We start from the raw sequence: 18006 nt of genomic DNA, 5'->3' as shown, positions 1-18006 counted from the left end.
CTCAAGGTTCTGTTTTAGGACCACTATTGTTTTCACTATATATTTTACCTCTTGGGGATGTCATTCGAAAACATAATGTTAACTTTCACTGCTATGATGAAAGACACACAGCTGTACATTTCAATGAAACATGGTGAAGCCCCAAAATTGCCCTCGCTAGAAGCCTGTGTTTCAGACATCTAAAAATTAATCTTAATGGTTGTACAGTCGTCTCAAATAAAACTGTGAAGGACCTCGGCATAACTCTGGACCCTGATCTCTCTTTTGACGAACATATCAAAACTGTTTCAATGACAGCTTTTTTCCATCTACGTAACATTGCAAAAATCTGAAACTTTCTGTCCAAAAATGATGCAGAAAAATTAATCCATGCTTTTGTTACTTCTAGATTAGACTACTGCAATTCTCTACTTTCCGGCTACCCGGATAAAGCACTAAATAAACTTCCGTTAGTGCTAAATACGGCTGCTAGAATCCTGGAACCAAAAGATTTGATTATATCACTCCAGTGCTAGCCTCCCTACACTGGCTTCCTGTCAAGGCAAGGGCTGATTTCAAAGTTTTACTGCTAACCTACAAAGCATTACATGGGCTTGCTCCTACCTATCTCTCTGATTTGGTCCTGCCATACATACCTACACATACGCTACAGTCACAAGACGCAGGCCTCCTAATTGTCCCTAGAATTTCTAAGTAAACAGCTGGAGGCAGGGCTTTCTCCTATAAAACTCAATTGTTATGGAATGGTCTGCCTACCCATATGAGAGACTTGGTCTCAACCTTTAAGTCTTTACTGAAGACTCATCTCTTCAGTGGGTCATATGATTGAGGAGTGTGAAGGTGAACGCAAAGGCTCTGGAGCAACGAACTTCCCTTGCTGTCTCTGCCTGGCCGGTTCCCCTCTTTCCACTGGGATTCTCTGCCTCTAACCCTATTACAGGGGCTGAGTCACTGGCTTACTGGTGCTCTTTCATGCCGTCCCTAGGAGGGGTGCGTCACTTGAGTGGGTTGAGTCACTGATGTGATCTTCCTGTCTGGGTTGGCGCCCCCCCTTGGGTTGTGCCGTGGAGGAGATCTTTGTGGGCTATACTCGGCCTTGTCTCAGGATGGTAAGTTGGTGGTTGAAGATATCCCTCCAGCTGCACCCTCAACAACAACTCTGATTATTATTATTTGACCGTTTTGGTCATTTATGAACATTTGAACATCTTGGCCATGTTCTGTTATAATCTCCACCCGGCACAGCCAGAAGAGGACTGGCCACCCCTCATAGCCTGGTTCCTCTCTAGGTTTCTTCCTAGGTTTTGGCCTTTCTAGGGAGTTTTTCCTAGCCACCGTGCTTCTACTCCTGCATTGCTTGCTGTTTGGGGTTTTAGGACTACTAGGAGCAATACTAGGACTACTAAGAGGAATAGGAAGACTACTAGGAGGAATAGGAGAACTACTAGGAGGATTACTAGGTTTTGGAGGAATACTAGGACTACTAGGAAGAATATTAGGGGAACAAGGAGGAATACTAGGACTACTAGGAGGAATACTGGAACTACTAGGAGGAATACTAGGACTACTAGGAGGAATACTAGGACTATTAGGAGGAATATTAGGACAACTAGGAAGAATACTAGGAGAACGAGGATGAATACTAGGACTACTAGGAGGAATACTAGGACAACTAGGAGGAATAGGAGGGCTACTAGGAGGATTACTAGGTTTTGGAGGAATACTAGGAAGAATACTGTGACTACAAGGAGGAATACTAGGACTACTAGGAGGAATACTTGGACTACTAGGAGGAATACTAGGACTACTTGGAGGAATACTAGGACTACTAGGAGGAATAGGAGGACTACTATGAGGAATAGAAGGACTACTAGGAGGACTACTAGGAGGAATACTAGGACTACTAGGAGGAATAATAGGACTACTAGGGGGAATACTAGGACAACTAGGAGGAATACTAGAACTACTAGGAGGAATACTAGGACTACTAGGAGGAATAGGAGGGCTACTAGGAGGATTACTAGGTTTTGGAGGAATACTAGGAAGAATACTTGGACTACTAGGAGGAATACTAGGACTACAAGGAGGAATACTAGGACTACTAGGAGGAATAGGAGGACTACTATGAGGAATAGGAGGACTACTAGGAGGACTACTAGGAGGACTACTAGGAGGACTACTAGGAGGACTACTAGGAGGAATACTATGACTACTTGGAGGAATAATAGGACTACTAGGAGGAATACTAGGACTACTTGGAGGCATACTAGGACTACTTGGAGGAATACTAGGACTACTTGGAGGAATACTAGGACTACTAGGAGGAATATTAGCACTACTGGGAGGAATACTAGGACTACAAGGAGTAATACTAGGAGTAATACTAGGATTTCTAGGAGGGATATTAGGACTACTAGGAGGAATACTAGGCCTAGTAGGAGGAATAGGAGGACTACTAGGAGGAATACTAGGACTACTAGGGCTACTAGGAGGAATAATAGGACTACTAGGAGGAATAGTAGGACTACTAGGAGGAATACTAGGACAACTTGGAGGAATACTAGGACTACTTGGAGGAATACTAAGAGTACTAGGAGGAATACTAGGACTACTAGGAGGAATAGGAGGACTACTAGGAGGAATACTAGGATACTAGGAGGAAAATTAGGACTACTAGGAGGAATAGGAGAACCACTAGGACTACTAGGAGGAATACTGGCACTACTAGGAAGAATACTAGGACTACTAGGAGGAGTACTAAGACTACTAGGAGGAATACTAGGAGAAATACTAGGACTACTAGGAGGGATACTAGGAATACTAGGAGCAATACTAGGACTACTAGGAGGAAAAGTAGGACTAATAGGAGGAATACTAGGACTACTAGGAGGACTACTAGGAGGTATACTAGGTCTACTAGGAGGAAGAGGAGGACAAGTAGGAGGAACACTAGGACTACTAGGAGGAATACTAGGACTACTAGGAGGAATACTAGGACTACTTTGAGGAATAGGAGAACTACTAGGAGGAATAGGAGGACTACTAGGCGGAATACTAGGTTTTGAAGGAATATTAGGACAAATAGGAGGAATATTAGGACTACTGGGAGGAATACTAGGACTACTAGGAGGAATACTAGGACTACTAGGACTACTTGAAGGAATACTAGGAGTATTAGGAGTAATACTAGGACTACTAGGAGGATTAGGAGGACTACTAGGAGGAATATTAGGACCACTGGGAGGAATACAGGACTACTAGGAGGAATATTAGCACTACTGGGAGGAATACTAGGACTACTAGGAGTAATACTAGGAGTAATACTAGGATTTCTAGGAGGAATATTAGGACTACTAGGAGGAATACTAGGCCTAGTAGAAGGAATAGGAGGACTACTAGGAGGAATAATAGGACTACTAGGAGGAATAATTGGACTACTAAGAGGAATACTAGGACTACTTGGAGGAATACTAGGACTACTAGGAGGAATAGGAGGACTACTATGAGGAATAGGAGGACTACTAGGAGAAATAGTAGGACTACTAGGAGGAATACTAGGACTACTTGGAGGAATACTAGGACTACTTGGAGGAATACTAGGACTACTAGGACTACTAGGAGGAATACTAGGACTACTAGGAGGAATACTAGGACTACTGGGAGGAATACTAGGACTACTTGGAGGAATACTAGGACTACTAGGACTACTAGGAGGAATACTAGGACTACTAGGAGGAATACTAGGACTACTAGGAGGAATACTAGGACTACTAGGAGGAATACTAGGACTACTAGGAGGAATACTAGGACTACTTGGAGGAATACTAGGACTACTAGGAGGAATACTAGGACTACTAGGAGGAATACTAGGACTACTAGGAGGAATACTAGGACTACTTGGAGGAATACTAGGACTACTTGGAGGAATACTAGGACTACTAGGACTACTAGGAGGAATACTAGGACTACTTGGAGGAATACTAGGACTGCTTGGAGGAATACTAGGACTACTAGGAGGAATACTAGGACTATTAGGAGGAATACTAGGACTACTAGGAGGAATAGGAGGACTACTAGGAGGAATATTAGGACTACTGGGAGGAATACTAGGACTACTAGGAGGAATATTAGCACTACTAGGAGGAAAACTAGGCCTATTAGGAGGAATAGGAGGACTACTAGGAGGAATACTAGGACTACTAGGGCTACTAGGAGGAATAGTAGGACTACTAGGAGGAATACTAGCACTACTAGGAAGAATACTAGGAGAACGAGGATGAATACTAGGACTACTAGGAGGAATACTAGGACAACTAGGAGGAATAGGAGGGCTACTAGGAGGATTACTAGGTTTTGGAGGAATACTAGGAAGAATACTTGGACTACTAGGAGGAATACTAGGACTACAATGAGGAATACTAGGACTACTAGGAGGAATAGGAAGACTACTATGAGGAATAGGAGGACTACCAGGAGGACTACTAGGATGAATACTAGGACTACTAGGAGGAATAATAGGACTACTAGGAGGAATACTAGGACTACTAGGAGGAATACCAGGACTACTTGGAGGAATACTAGGACTACTTGGAGGAATACTAGGACTACTAGGACTTCTAGGAGGAATACTAGGACTACTTGGAAGAATACTAGGACTACTTGGAGGGATACTAGGACTACTAGGAGGAATACTAGGACTACTAGGAGTAATACTAGGACTACTAGGAGGATTAGGAGGACTACTAGGAGGAATATTAGGACTACTGGGAGGAATACTAGGACTACTAGGAGGAATATTAGCACAGCTGGGAGGAATACTAGGACTACTAGAAGTAATACTAGGAGTAATACTAGGATTTCTAGGAGGAATATTAGGACTACTAGGAGGAATACTAGGCCTAGTAGGAGGAATACTGGAACTACTAGGAGGAATACTAGGACTACTAGGAGGAATACTAGGACTATTAGGAGGAATATTAGGACAACTAGGAAGAATACTAGGAGAACGAGGATGAATACTAGGACTACTAGGAGGAATACTAGGACAACTAGGAGGAATAGGAGGGCTACTAGGAGGATTACTAGGTTTTGGAGGAATACTAGGAAGAATACTGTGACTACAAGGAGGAATACTAGGACTACTAGGAGGAATACTTGGACTACTAGGAGGAATACTAGGACTACTTGGAGGAATACTAGGACTACTAGGAGGAATAGGAGGACTACTATGAGGAATAGAAGGACTACTAGGAGGACTACTAGGAGGAATACTAGGACTACTAGGAGGAATAATAGGACTACTAGGGGGAATACTAGGACAACTAGGAGGAATACTAGAACTACTAGGAGGAATACTAGGACTACTAGGAGGAATAGGAGGGCTACTAGGAGGATTACTAGGTTTTGGAGGAATACTAGGAAGAATACTTGGACTACTAGGAGGAATACTAGGACTACAAGGAGGAATACTAGGACTACTAGGAGGAATAGGAGGACTACTATGAGGAATAGGAGGACTACTAGGAGGACTACTAGGAGGACTACTAGGAGGACTACTAGGAGGAATACTATGACTACTTGGAGGAATAATAGGACTACTAGGAGGAATACTAGGACTACTTGGAGGCATACTAGGACTACTTGGAGGAATACTAGGACTACTTGGAGGAATACTAGGACTACTAGGAGGAATATTAGCACTACTGGGAGGAATACTAGGACTACAAGGAGTAATACTAGGAGTAATACTAGGATTTCTAGGAGGGATATTAGGACTACTAGGAGGAATACTAGGCCTAGTAGGAGGAATAGGAGGACTACTAGGAGGAATACTAGGACTACTAGGGCTACTAGGAGGAATAATAGGACTACTAGGAGGAATAGTAGGACTACTAGGAGGAATACTAGGACAACTTGGAGGAATACTAGGACTACTTGGAGGAATACTAAGAGTACTAGGAGGAATACTAGGACTACTAGGAGGAATAGGAGGACTACTAGGAGGAATACTAGGATACTAGGAGGAAAATTAGGACTACTAGGAGGAATAGGAGAACCACTAGGACTACTAGGAGGAATACTGGCACTACTAGGAAGAATACTAGGACTACTAGGAGGAGTACTAAGACTACTAGGAGGAATACTAGGAGAAATACTAGGACTACTAGGAGGGATACTAGGAATACTAGGAGCAATACTAGGACTACTAGGAGGAAAAGTAGGACTAATAGGAGGAATACTAGGACTACTAGGAGGACTACTAGGAGGTATACTAGGTCTACTAGGAGGAAGAGGAGGACAAGTAGGAGGAACACTAGGACTACTAGGAGGAATACTAGGACTACTAGGAGGAATACTAGGACTACTTTGAGGAATAGGAGAACTACTAGGAGGAATAGGAGGACTACTAGGCGGAATACTAGGTTTTGAAGGAATATTAGGACAAATAGGAGGAATATTAGGACTACTGGGAGGAATACTAGGACTACTAGGAGGAATACTAGGACTACTAGGACTACTTGAAGGAATACTAGGAGTATTAGGAGTAATACTAGGACTACTAGGAGGATTAGGAGGACTACTAGGAGGAATATTAGGACCACTGGGAGGAATACAGGACTACTAGGAGGAATATTAGCACTACTGGGAGGAATACTAGGACTACTAGGAGTAATACTAGGAGTAATACTAGGATTTCTAGGAGGAATATTAGGACTACTAGGAGGAATACTAGGCCTAGTAGAAGGAATAGGAGGACTACTAGGAGGAATAATAGGACTACTAGGAGGAATAATTGGACTACTAAGAGGAATACTAGGACTACTTGGAGGAATACTAGGACTACTAGGAGGAATAGGAGGACTACTATGAGGAATAGGAGGACTACTAGGAGAAATAGTAGGACTACTAGGAGGAATACTAGGACTACTTGGAGGAATACTAGGACTACTTGGAGGAATACTAGGACTACTAGGACTACTAGGAGGAATACTAGGACTACTAGGAGGAATACTAGGACTACTGGGAGGAATACTAGGACTACTTGGAGGAATACTAGGACTACTAGGACTACTAGGAGGAATACTAGGACTACTAGGAGGAATACTAGGACTACTAGGAGGAATACTAGGACTACTAGGAGGAATACTAGGACTACTTGGAGGAATACTAGGACTACTAGGAGGAATACTAGGACTACTAGGAGGAATACTAGGACTACTAGGAGGAATACTAGGACTACTTGGAGGAATACTAGGACTACTTGGAGGAATACTAGGACTACTAGGACTACTAGGAGGAATACTAGGACTACTTGGAGGAATACTAGGACTGCTTGGAGGAATACTAGGACTACTAGGAGGAATACTAGGACTATTAGGAGGAATACTAGGACTACTAGGAGGAATAGGAGGACTACTAGGAGGAATATTAGGACTACTGGGAGGAATACTAGGACTACTAGGAGGAATATTAGCACTACTAGGAGGAAAACTAGGCCTATTAGGAGGAATAGGAGGACTACTAGGAGGAATACTAGGACTACTAGGGCTACTAGGAGGAATAGTAGGACTACTAGGAGGAATACTAGCACTACTAGGAAGAATACTAGGAGAACGAGGATGAATACTAGGACTACTAGGAGGAATACTAGGACAACTAGGAGGAATAGGAGGGCTACTAGGAGGATTACTAGGTTTTGGAGGAATACTAGGAAGAATACTTGGACTACTAGGAGGAATACTAGGACTACAATGAGGAATACTAGGACTACTAGGAGGAATAGGAAGACTACTATGAGGAATAGGAGGACTACCAGGAGGACTACTAGGATGAATACTAGGACTACTAGGAGGAATAATAGGACTACTAGGAGGAATACTAGGACTACTAGGAGGAATACCAGGACTACTTGGAGGAATACTAGGACTACTTGGAGGAATACTAGGACTACTAGGACTTCTAGGAGGAATACTAGGACTACTTGGAAGAATACTAGGACTACTTGGAGGGATACTAGGACTACTAGGAGGAATACTAGGACTACTAGAAGTAATACTAGGAGTAATACTAGGATTTCTAGGAGGAATATTAGGACTACTAGGAGGATTAGGAGGACTACTAGGAGGAATATTAGGACTACTGGGAGGAATACTAGGACTACTAGGAGGAATATTAGCACAGCTGGGAGGAATACTAGGACTACTAGAAGTAATACTAGGAGTAATACTAGGATTTCTAGGAGGAATATTAGGACTACTAGGAGGAATACTAGGCCTAGTAGGAGGAATAGGAGGACTACTAGGAGGAATACTAGGACTACTAGGGCTACTAGGAGGAATAATAGGACTACTAGGAGGAATACTAGGACTACTAGGAGGAATACTAGGACAACATGGAGGAATACTAGGACTACTAGGAGGAATACTAGGACTACTAGGAGGAATAGGAGGACTACTAGGAGGAATACTAGGATACTAGGAGGAATATTAAGACTACTAGGAGGAATAGGAGAACCACTAGGACTACTAGGAGGAATACTGGCACTACTAGGAAGAATACTAGGACTACTAGGAGGAGTACTAAGACTACTAGGAAGAATACTAGGAGAAATACTAGGACTACTAGGAGGGATACTAGGAATACTAGGAGCAATACTAGGACTACTAGGAGGAATAGGAGGACTACTAGGAGGAATATTAGGACTACTAGGACAAGTGGAGGAATACTAGGACAAGTGGAGGAATACTAGGACAAGTAGAGGAATACTAGGACAAGTGGAGGAAAACTAGGACAAGTGGAGGAATACTAGGACAAGTAGAGGGATACTAGGACTACTAGGAGAAATACTACAAGGAATACTAGGACAAGTGGAGGAATACTGGGACTACTAGGAATCTTAAGGAATACTATGACTACTAAGAATCTTAAGGAATACTAGGACTTAGAGAAAGATTTTTCTCCTTTACAGTCAGAGCATGACAATGTGGATGACAATCATACAGTAGACAAATAATTAACTAAGAGATGAGCCTTGGCCAACGATGTGTCAAAGCTGCCAATTTCGCTGTGGGAGAATAGGGCCTCAACACCACCCCCACCTCCCTATAAAACAGCAGTCATTCTCTACAACAACAGCTACTGCCAAACAGACTGGTGATGTGTGTGTGCGTGCGTGCGTGCAAATAAATACAGTAGGCAGTCTACACCATCTCTACGAAGTCCACTGGCCCCGTGGGAGGAACACTTCAATTCAAAGGAAACACATTTAAAGGAGAGGGTATCAATGCGTCTAGCTACTCCTGGGAAAGGGAAATGTAGAATTTTACATCAACGCAGGACATAAGCCATTTGCTTCAGGTAGTTATCAGTCAGGGAGATAGTTCAGATCCTATAAGGAATGTCTTTAAGTATGTACACAGTGTGGCACATTGTAAGTTTATCCAAAGCTACGAATATGTGATTGAGAGAGGAAACCGTCCTCTGAAAGGATCGGATAGGTGTGTAAGAGAAGACTGGGGGTCAGCCTGACGAACCAAACTACTCAGTAATCTCCTCCATATAGCCTAACTCTCACATGCACACACACATTGAATCAAAACAAATATTTAAAAAATGTGATTACTGATCAATTAAAATCAAATCAGCGAAGAACATGTTTTGTCACATGCGCCGAATACAACAGCTGTAGACCTTACCGTGAAATGCTTACTTACAAGCCCTTAAACAACACAGCAGTTCAAGAAATAGAGTTCAAAAAATATTTACAAAATAAATTTAAGTAAAAAATGTAATTAAAATTAACACAATAAAATAACTAGTCTATTTACATGGGGTACTGGTACTGAGTCAATGTGCGGGGGTACAGGTTAGTCAAGGTAATTGGTACATGTAGGTAGGGGTAAAGTGACGATGCATAGGGGTGTGGTTTCATATAAGCCATTGGGATTCCAACCACATATGTATTGTTGTCTATCACAAGAAAATAAGCAATTCAGTGAAAATTTCACCCAACCAATCAGAGGACAAGACAGAGCTATTATCGTACATTATCATACCAACAGGAAGTGCCTAGAGGTAGGTTGCTAGCTAGGGGATGACTTGGAATTCAGCATATGATGAGCTCCATCCTAGATTGTGGGGACGATAGGGCAGAAGACTTTATAAGGCCCATGGTCATCCTGTCCTGGAATTGACCCCTAGGGTCCTAGGGCTCGCAGCCAGCTGTCTGCTCTGTTAAAGAGCTCTGTCAGAGTGTTCTGTACACAGGGGCCTCCCTGGGGGCCAGGGGTCTCTGAGTTCTCATCCCGTCACCACCATTAATAATGGCATTGGCCCTGCCTCACTCGCTGAATAGACAGCTCTGCTGCTCACCTCTTCAGCTTACCTCTTCAGACACCATGGAGGGAGTGAGAGAGGGAAGAAAAGGAGGTAGGAAGGACAATTGGAGAGGGAGAAGGAAGAAAGGGAGGGCAGTTGGGAAAAAAAGAGGGCACAGAGAGGCAGGGAAGGAAGGAGGACGCAGGAAGAGTGGAGGAGTGAGGGATTTCGAAAATACTGTAATTTCGAAAATGATTCTAAAAATAGTGCCTGTGCTGGCTAGCTCTCTGTCCTCCAGGCCTGGATGACCTTCAGAGAACCTCTGCTATAATGATGATGCCCTTTTATCAACACTGAACAAAAATATGCTCCCATGTTTCAAGAGATTAAACAAAAGATCACAGAAATGTTCTTTCTCCACAAATGCGTATTTATCTAAAATATTGTGCAGAAATGTGTTTACATCCTTGTTCGTGAAGCATTCTCCTTTGCCAAGATAATCTATCCACCTGACGGGTGTGACATATCAAGAAATTGCTTAAACAGCATAATCATTACACAGGTGCACATTGTGCCAGGGACAATGAAAGGCCACTCTAAAATGTGCAATTTTGTCACACAACACAATGCTACATATGTCTCAAGTTTTGAGGGAGCGTGCAATTGGCATGCTGACTGCAGGAATGTCCACCAGAGCTGTTGTCAGAGATTTTAAATGTTCAGTTCTCTACCATAAGCCGCCTCCAACATCGTTTTTGAGAATTTGGCAGTACGTCCAACTGGCCTCAATGTTGATGTCAACGTTGTGTACAGATTACCCCATGGTGGCGGTGGGGTTATGGTATGGGCAGGCATAAGCTACGGACAACGAACACAATTCCATTTTATCGATGGCAATTGCAATGCACAGAGATACCGTGACGAGATCCTATGGCCAATTGTCGTGCCATTCATCTGCTGCCATCACCTCATGTTTCAGCATGATAATGCACAGCCCCATGATGCAAGGATCTGTGCACAATTCTTAGAAGCTGAAAATGTCCCAGTTCTTCCATGGCCTGTATACTCACCAGACATGTCACTCACTGAGCAGGTTTGGGATGTTCTGACGTTTATGACAGCATGTTCCAGTTTCCGCCAGGTCTGTCATTGTCATTGACCTGCCAACCCTGTCCAACTTTTTAGAGTACCAGACGCGTGCGGCAAATTGGCGATTCAACTCGCAAATCTTGTGCAAAGGCATTTTAGAAGCATTGCCTCTATCACTAATACCTGACACTCAGTCATTCTTCATCGCTCAGTCTTCTAGACTCCCGACTCCATTTAATGCCAAGATCTTTATATTTATTTTTGATTATACATTTATAATCATTTTTGTGACGTGAATCTTACTTGCAGTTACAGTATCAGGTTGCGTGATCCTCGTAATGTTACGTGGAAAATACAACTAATGGGACGCAGAATTAAATGTGAATCAAACTCGCACAAATGCGACCAGTAATTTGTCATATTTTAATTTAATCTCATATTAGCAAATGAACTGCTGGCACTTTAGAGCCCACTGAATGTCCATCTTATGGTCGCTAAGGTTAGCTTGAAATAATTAGTGTTTACTGGTCCACAACACACAGTGGAAAAGGGATTTGTCCATGTGTTTACGGACAGCTGACGGTCGGCAAACCCAGCATCACAACACACAGTGGAAAAGGGATTTGTCCATGTGTTTACGTACAGCTGACGGTCGGCAAACCCAGCATCACAATAAACAGGAGGATGGGCAGACACCGGGTAGCTGCATCCAATAATGATGGAGATTAATACACGTCCGTTGACACAACTCACATGTCTGTGTGTTGCAGCTTCAGAATCGGGATGTTAGATTTCCTCAGTGGATTTATTTTTTATTAAAAAAATATAATAATAATAAAATAAGGCCCTATTCATTTCTGCGTACCTATAACGCGGATCTCGTACCTGCGTACCTTGACAGAGAATTGTGTAGCTGGTACGCAAAATGCGTGCATGTTGGCAGGTCTGCATTGAAGAGGGGACAACCTTCCACAGGCCACAATCAACAACCTGATCAACTCTATGAGAAGGAGTTGTGGTGGTCACACCAGATACTGACTGGCTTTCTGATCCACACTCCTACTTATTTTTTTAAGGTATCTTTGACCAACCGATGAATATCTGTATTCCCAGTAGGACTGGTCGACTGATTGGTCCATAGGCTGTTGGTCGACAAATCATTTTTTTGGTCTGGCAGTTGCAATTTAAAAAATAAAAAATAACAATGCCATGTCTTGATTGACGCCATCTCAGTGGACTAACCCATTGTGGAGGCTGCAGGGATGGCACTTCAGTATCACCAGTGGAACATTTACCTTTAATTACCATTTCTAATCTACAATGTTCGTTTGGTTACAATGTTCGTTTGGTTATTCCAATTTATTCATTGTGTTTTGTTTGTAGCGCTCCTGTCAATCTTGAGTAAGGACGCACACCTGATTACACATAGAAGTAGGCCTAGGCTACCTGGCCTGCGCGCAAATGTAGGCCTACAAATGTGTCCATTAGGGGATCCGATAGTATTTCTGATTGTCTTAACTCACCACCACTAATGAGTTGTGGAGCTTCTCAAAGTAATTTTTCTTCACCTCAAACAGCAACTTGGCTGGACCAAGTTGATACAATGTTTCAAGTTCCTTGCAGAGAGGCTGTGCATAGCTAATTGTATTTATTTTTATCAGGATATTGTCTACCTGCAGGCTGCAGTGTTTTTATTTGTTTTCAGGTAGGCTATTTTACAGACCTGGCAATGGAAATAGAAGTTAGTTTTAGATTTGTAGAATTTTCAGTTAGATTTCATTTTCATGAATCGCATGACAATGATTTTGAGTTATGAAGACTTTATTATAAAATAAATGAAACTGTTCCATGAAAATGTGCATATGAAAATCATAACTGGTACGCAGATTTGTAGAAATGGTAAATTGGCACTTCAAATGGGAAAGGTTGCGGACCCCTGGTGTAGCCTATTACTGGCAACTTCGGGAGCGTAATGGCAGAACCTGCAAAGGCCAGCAGCGCAGGAGAAGGTTGTTGATCTCTGCCTCCCTCTTGAGTCATTTGTGTAGTCTTAATTATTTAATTACAATGTGCTTAAATCATCAGACATGCTCCGTAGCCTACATATAGTTGATTTTATTTTAAAACACATAGGATGTGTTTTTATGGAAAAATACACATTTTAACATTTCGACCAGTCGATTGTTCCAAAGAACAGGGACAGCCCTAACTCCCAGTCATGTGAAATCCATAGATTAGGGCCTAATGAATATATTTCAATTTCCTGATTTCCTTAAATGAACTGTAACTAAGTAAAATCTTTGAAATTGTTGCATGTTGCATTTATATTTTGGTTCAGTATAATAACTCACTGGGCCTGCAGCAGATACACTACTGGATACAATACACTAACTAGAGTTTTAAAGCCGTCTTTCTGAATATAACATGCCAACATCCACTTGGGATTGGTGAAAGGCAATGCACTTAAGAGGAGTTTGCACTTCTCCGATATGCAATTAACAGAAGTCGACTGTACGTACATTACCATGCCCAGGCTGAAGCAATAAACTTAGGCTTCACAGAAATTATATTAAATATTAAATTGGTGATTATAAATGTAAGTTTGTTAGTCCTATTCAGGTGTTACATAGAAACATATTGAACTATTGAATTGAATTGCTTGTTTTGAACACGGAAGATGTTGTGTTTGCCTTCAAAGTGCACTGATACAGTAAAATGGCATAGCTATTATCACCATAATCCAAGTATGTGAGTGACTGTCCCTATGCTGCTCATCTCATCTCCTGCACTCACCGCTGCTTGTTGTCTCTTCTGCTTGCTTCTGTACTCCTCCAGCTCCTGTAGGTTCAGCTCAGTTGGGAGTTTCTGTCATAAACACACAAGAAAAGCATTGTTACAATACAAGAATACAAAGCTCACACCAAGAACTTCTTAGAAGAGAAAGTCATTTTGTGGAGCGCAGCTTTGGTGTGTGGAGTGAACCAACTGCCAGAAAACAAATCAAAGTTGTTTTATCGTGGAAACCGAACTGAAATCCAAATGCCAGCAGCTCAGAGCTGTGCGGGATTTCGTTTGATTTGATTATTTTAGTGGCTAATCTTAATTCTTTTAGTTTCTTCAGCTTTTATTCAGAGAGCTTCCACTGTCTTCTGTCAACTAACTTCTTCGTTTAAAAAGTAGAGGAAAAAAGTCACAGAATTGTATTCCACACATGCTTAGATGCATAATAAATGTAATTAAAATCAGGGAGCACTACTTTATCGGTAAACAAGCCAGGGGAACAACAGCAGCGAAGAAGCCCCGAGGATGATGGGTAATTGCTTTCCCCTTGGCTGAAAGTCTCATTTTCTAATCTGAAAGGTTGTTGTTGTTGCGACACTCGGCTAAATCTAATGAGATTTCACACCCTTCCTCCGCGAGTGGATAATCCATCAATCTGGAAGTCATTGGCATGTGAGCAGGAGAAGACGCCAGAGTGACGTTAGAGTAGATACAGCTCCGTCAAGGGGGGAGAGGAGTCCCCCATAACGAGTTTGGGAACCAGGGAGAGGGAGGTGTAGGCGGGGAGGCCCAAGTCGCTGTAACGAGTTAGTGTAAACCCCGCGGAGGCCCCAAATTGTGGAACCAGTCAGTGTAGACCCCACTGAGGCCCCAAGTCATGTAACTAGTCAGTGTAGACCCCGCTGAGACCAAGTCGTGGAACTAGTCAGTGTAGAACCAGCTGAGGCCCCAAGTCATGTAACTAGTCAGTGTAGACCCTGTTGAGGCCCCAAGTCGTGTAACTAGTCAGTGTAGACCCAGCTGAGGCCCCAAGTCATGTAACTAGTCAGTGTAGACCCCGCTGAGGCAACAAGTCGTGGAACTAGTCAGTGTGGACATCGCTGAGGCAACAAGTCGTGGAACTAGTCAGTGTGGACATCGCTGAGGCAACAAGTCGTGGTACCAGACAGTTTAGACCCCACTGAGCTACATGACTGTTTTGCTAGCACAGACTGGAATATATTCTGGGATTCTTCTGATGGCATTGAAGAGTACACCACATCAGTCATTGGCTTCATCAATAAGTGCATCGAGGACGTCATCCCTACAGTGACTGTACGTACATACCGTAACCAGAAGCCATGGAATACAGGCAACATCTGCACCGAGCTAAAGGGTAGAGCTGCCGCTTTCAAGGAGCGGGACTCTAACCCGGAAGCTTATAAGAAATCCCGCTATGCCCTCCGACGAACCAGCAAACAGGCAAAACGTCAATACAGGACTAAGATCGAGTCATACTACACCGGCTTTGATGCTCATCAGATGTGGCAGGGCTTGCAAACTATTACAGACTACAAAGGGAAGCTTTGAGGCAAGTAACACTGAAACATGAATGAGAGCATCAGCTGTTCCCGACGAATGTGAGATCACGCTCTCCGCAGCCGATGTGAGTAAGACCTTTAAACAGGTCAAAGGGCCAGACGGATTACCGCAGGGCCAGACGGATTACCAGGATGTGTACACTGAGCATGCACTGACCAACTGGCAAGTGTCTTCACTGACATTTTCAACCTCTCCCTGTCCGAGTCTAATACCAACATGTTTCAAGCAGACTACCATAGTCACTGTGCCCAAGAACACTAAGGTAATGTGCTTAAACGACTACCGACCCTTAGCACTCACGTCTGTAGCTATGAAGTGCTACAACTCCAATTTGCATACCGCCCCAACAGATCCATAGATGATGCAATATCTATTGCACTCCACACTGCCCTTTCACACCTGGACAAAGATGCTATTCATTGACTACAGCACAGCGTTCAACACCATAATGCCCTCAAAGCTCAACACTAAGCTAAGGACCCTGGGACTAAACACCTCCCTCTGCAACTGGATCCTGGACATCCTGACGGGCCACACCCAGGTGGTAAAGGTAGGTAACAACATCCGCCACACTGATCCTCAACACGGGGGCCCCTCAGGGGTGCGTGCTCAGTCCCCTCCTGTACTCCCTGTTCACTCATGACTGCACGGCCAGGCACGACTCCAACACCATCATTAAGTTTGCCGATGACACAACAGTGGTAGGCTTGATCACCGACAACAACGAAACATCCTATAGGGGGAGGTCAGAGACCTGGCCATGTGGTGCAAGGACAACAACCTCTCCCTCAACGTAATCAAGACTAAGGAGATGATTGTGGACTACAGGAAAAGAAGGACCGAGCATGCCCTCATTCTCAACAACGGGGCTGAAGTGGAGCAGGTTGAGAGCTTCAAGTTCCTTGGCGTCCACATCACCAGCAAACTAACATGGTCCAAGCACACCAAGACAGATGTGAAGAGGGCACAACAAAACCTATTCCCTATTGGGAAACTGAAAAGAATTGGCATGGGTCCTCAGATCCTCAAAAGGTTCTACAGCTGCACCATCAAGAGCATCCTGACGGGTTGCATCACTGCCTGGTATGGCAACTGCTTGACCTTCGACCGCAAGGCACTACAGGGGGTAATGCGTACGGCCCAGTACATCACCGGGATCAAGCTTCCTGCCATGCAGAACCTCTATACCAGGCAGTGTCAGAGGAAGGCCCTAAAAATTGTCAAAGACTCCAGCCACCCTAATCATAGACTGTTCTCTCTGGTACCGCATGGCAAGCAGTACCGGAGCGCCAAGTCTCAGTCCAAGAGGCTCCTAAACAGCTTCTACCCCCAAGCCATAAGACTCCTGAACAGCTAAGCAAATGGCTACCCCAGACTACACGCATTGCCCCCACCCCCTTTTACACGGATGCTACTCTCTGTTATTATCTATGCATAGCCACTTTAATAACGCTCCCTACATGTACATAATTACCTAGACACCGGTGCCCCCCGCACACTGACTCTGTACTGGTACCCCTTGTATATAGCCCCGCTATTGTTATTTTACTGCTGCTCTTCATTAATTTCTTATTCTCACTTCTTACTTTTTTGGGGATTTTTTAAAAACTGCATTGTTGGTTAAGGGCTTGTAAGTAAGCATTTCACTCTAAGGTCTACTACACCTATTGTATTTGGCGCATGTGACAGATACAATTTGATTTGATTTGAACATGTATTAGATAATAAAAGTGAATAGGTTGTGGCTTTTTGTGGGAGTGTGGGAAAAATGACTATTTGTGGAAGGTAATTCACATAATGTGTCCCAGTGGCAAAATGGGAGAGTGAATGGGAGAGTGGATAGCAATTCACTTGTTGCGGTGTCCTTTGTGTCTGTAGTGTACAGTAGGACTAAATAAATAACTCTCACCTCCAGCTTGTTGTGTCCTTGGGGTCTGTAGTGTACAGTAGGACTAAATAAATAACTCTCACCTCCAGCTTGTTGTGTCCTTGGGGTCTGTAGTGTACAGTAGGACTAAATAAATAACTCTCACCTCCAGCTTGTTGTGTCCTTGGGGTCTGTAGTGTACAGTAGGACTAAATAAATAACTCACCTCGAGCTTGTTGTGTCCTTGGGGTCTGTAGTGTACAGTAGGACTAAATAAATAACTCTCACCTCCAGCTTGTTGTGTCCTTGGGGTCTGTAGTGTACAGTAGGACTAAATAAATAACTCTCACCTCCAGCTTGTTGTGTCCTTG

The 18006-nt window shown here is 43.3% G+C and overlaps 1 pseudogene; it reads right to left on the bottom strand.

The window, feature by feature from the left end:
• The window catches only part of LOC109908451 (syndetin-like), a 349878-nt pseudogene that overhangs the window by 306622 nt on the left and 25250 nt on the right, over nt 1-18006 (bottom strand).

Source organism: Oncorhynchus kisutch, linkage group LG17 (genome assembly GCF_002021735.2).
Source record: "Oncorhynchus kisutch isolate 150728-3 linkage group LG17, Okis_V2, whole genome shotgun sequence".
In the NCBI taxonomy this organism is placed as follows: Eukaryota; Metazoa; Chordata; class Actinopteri; order Salmoniformes; family Salmonidae; genus Oncorhynchus; species Oncorhynchus kisutch.
Note: the sequence above shows the minus strand (reverse complement) of the source record. Positions and strands in the feature narration are given on the sequence as shown.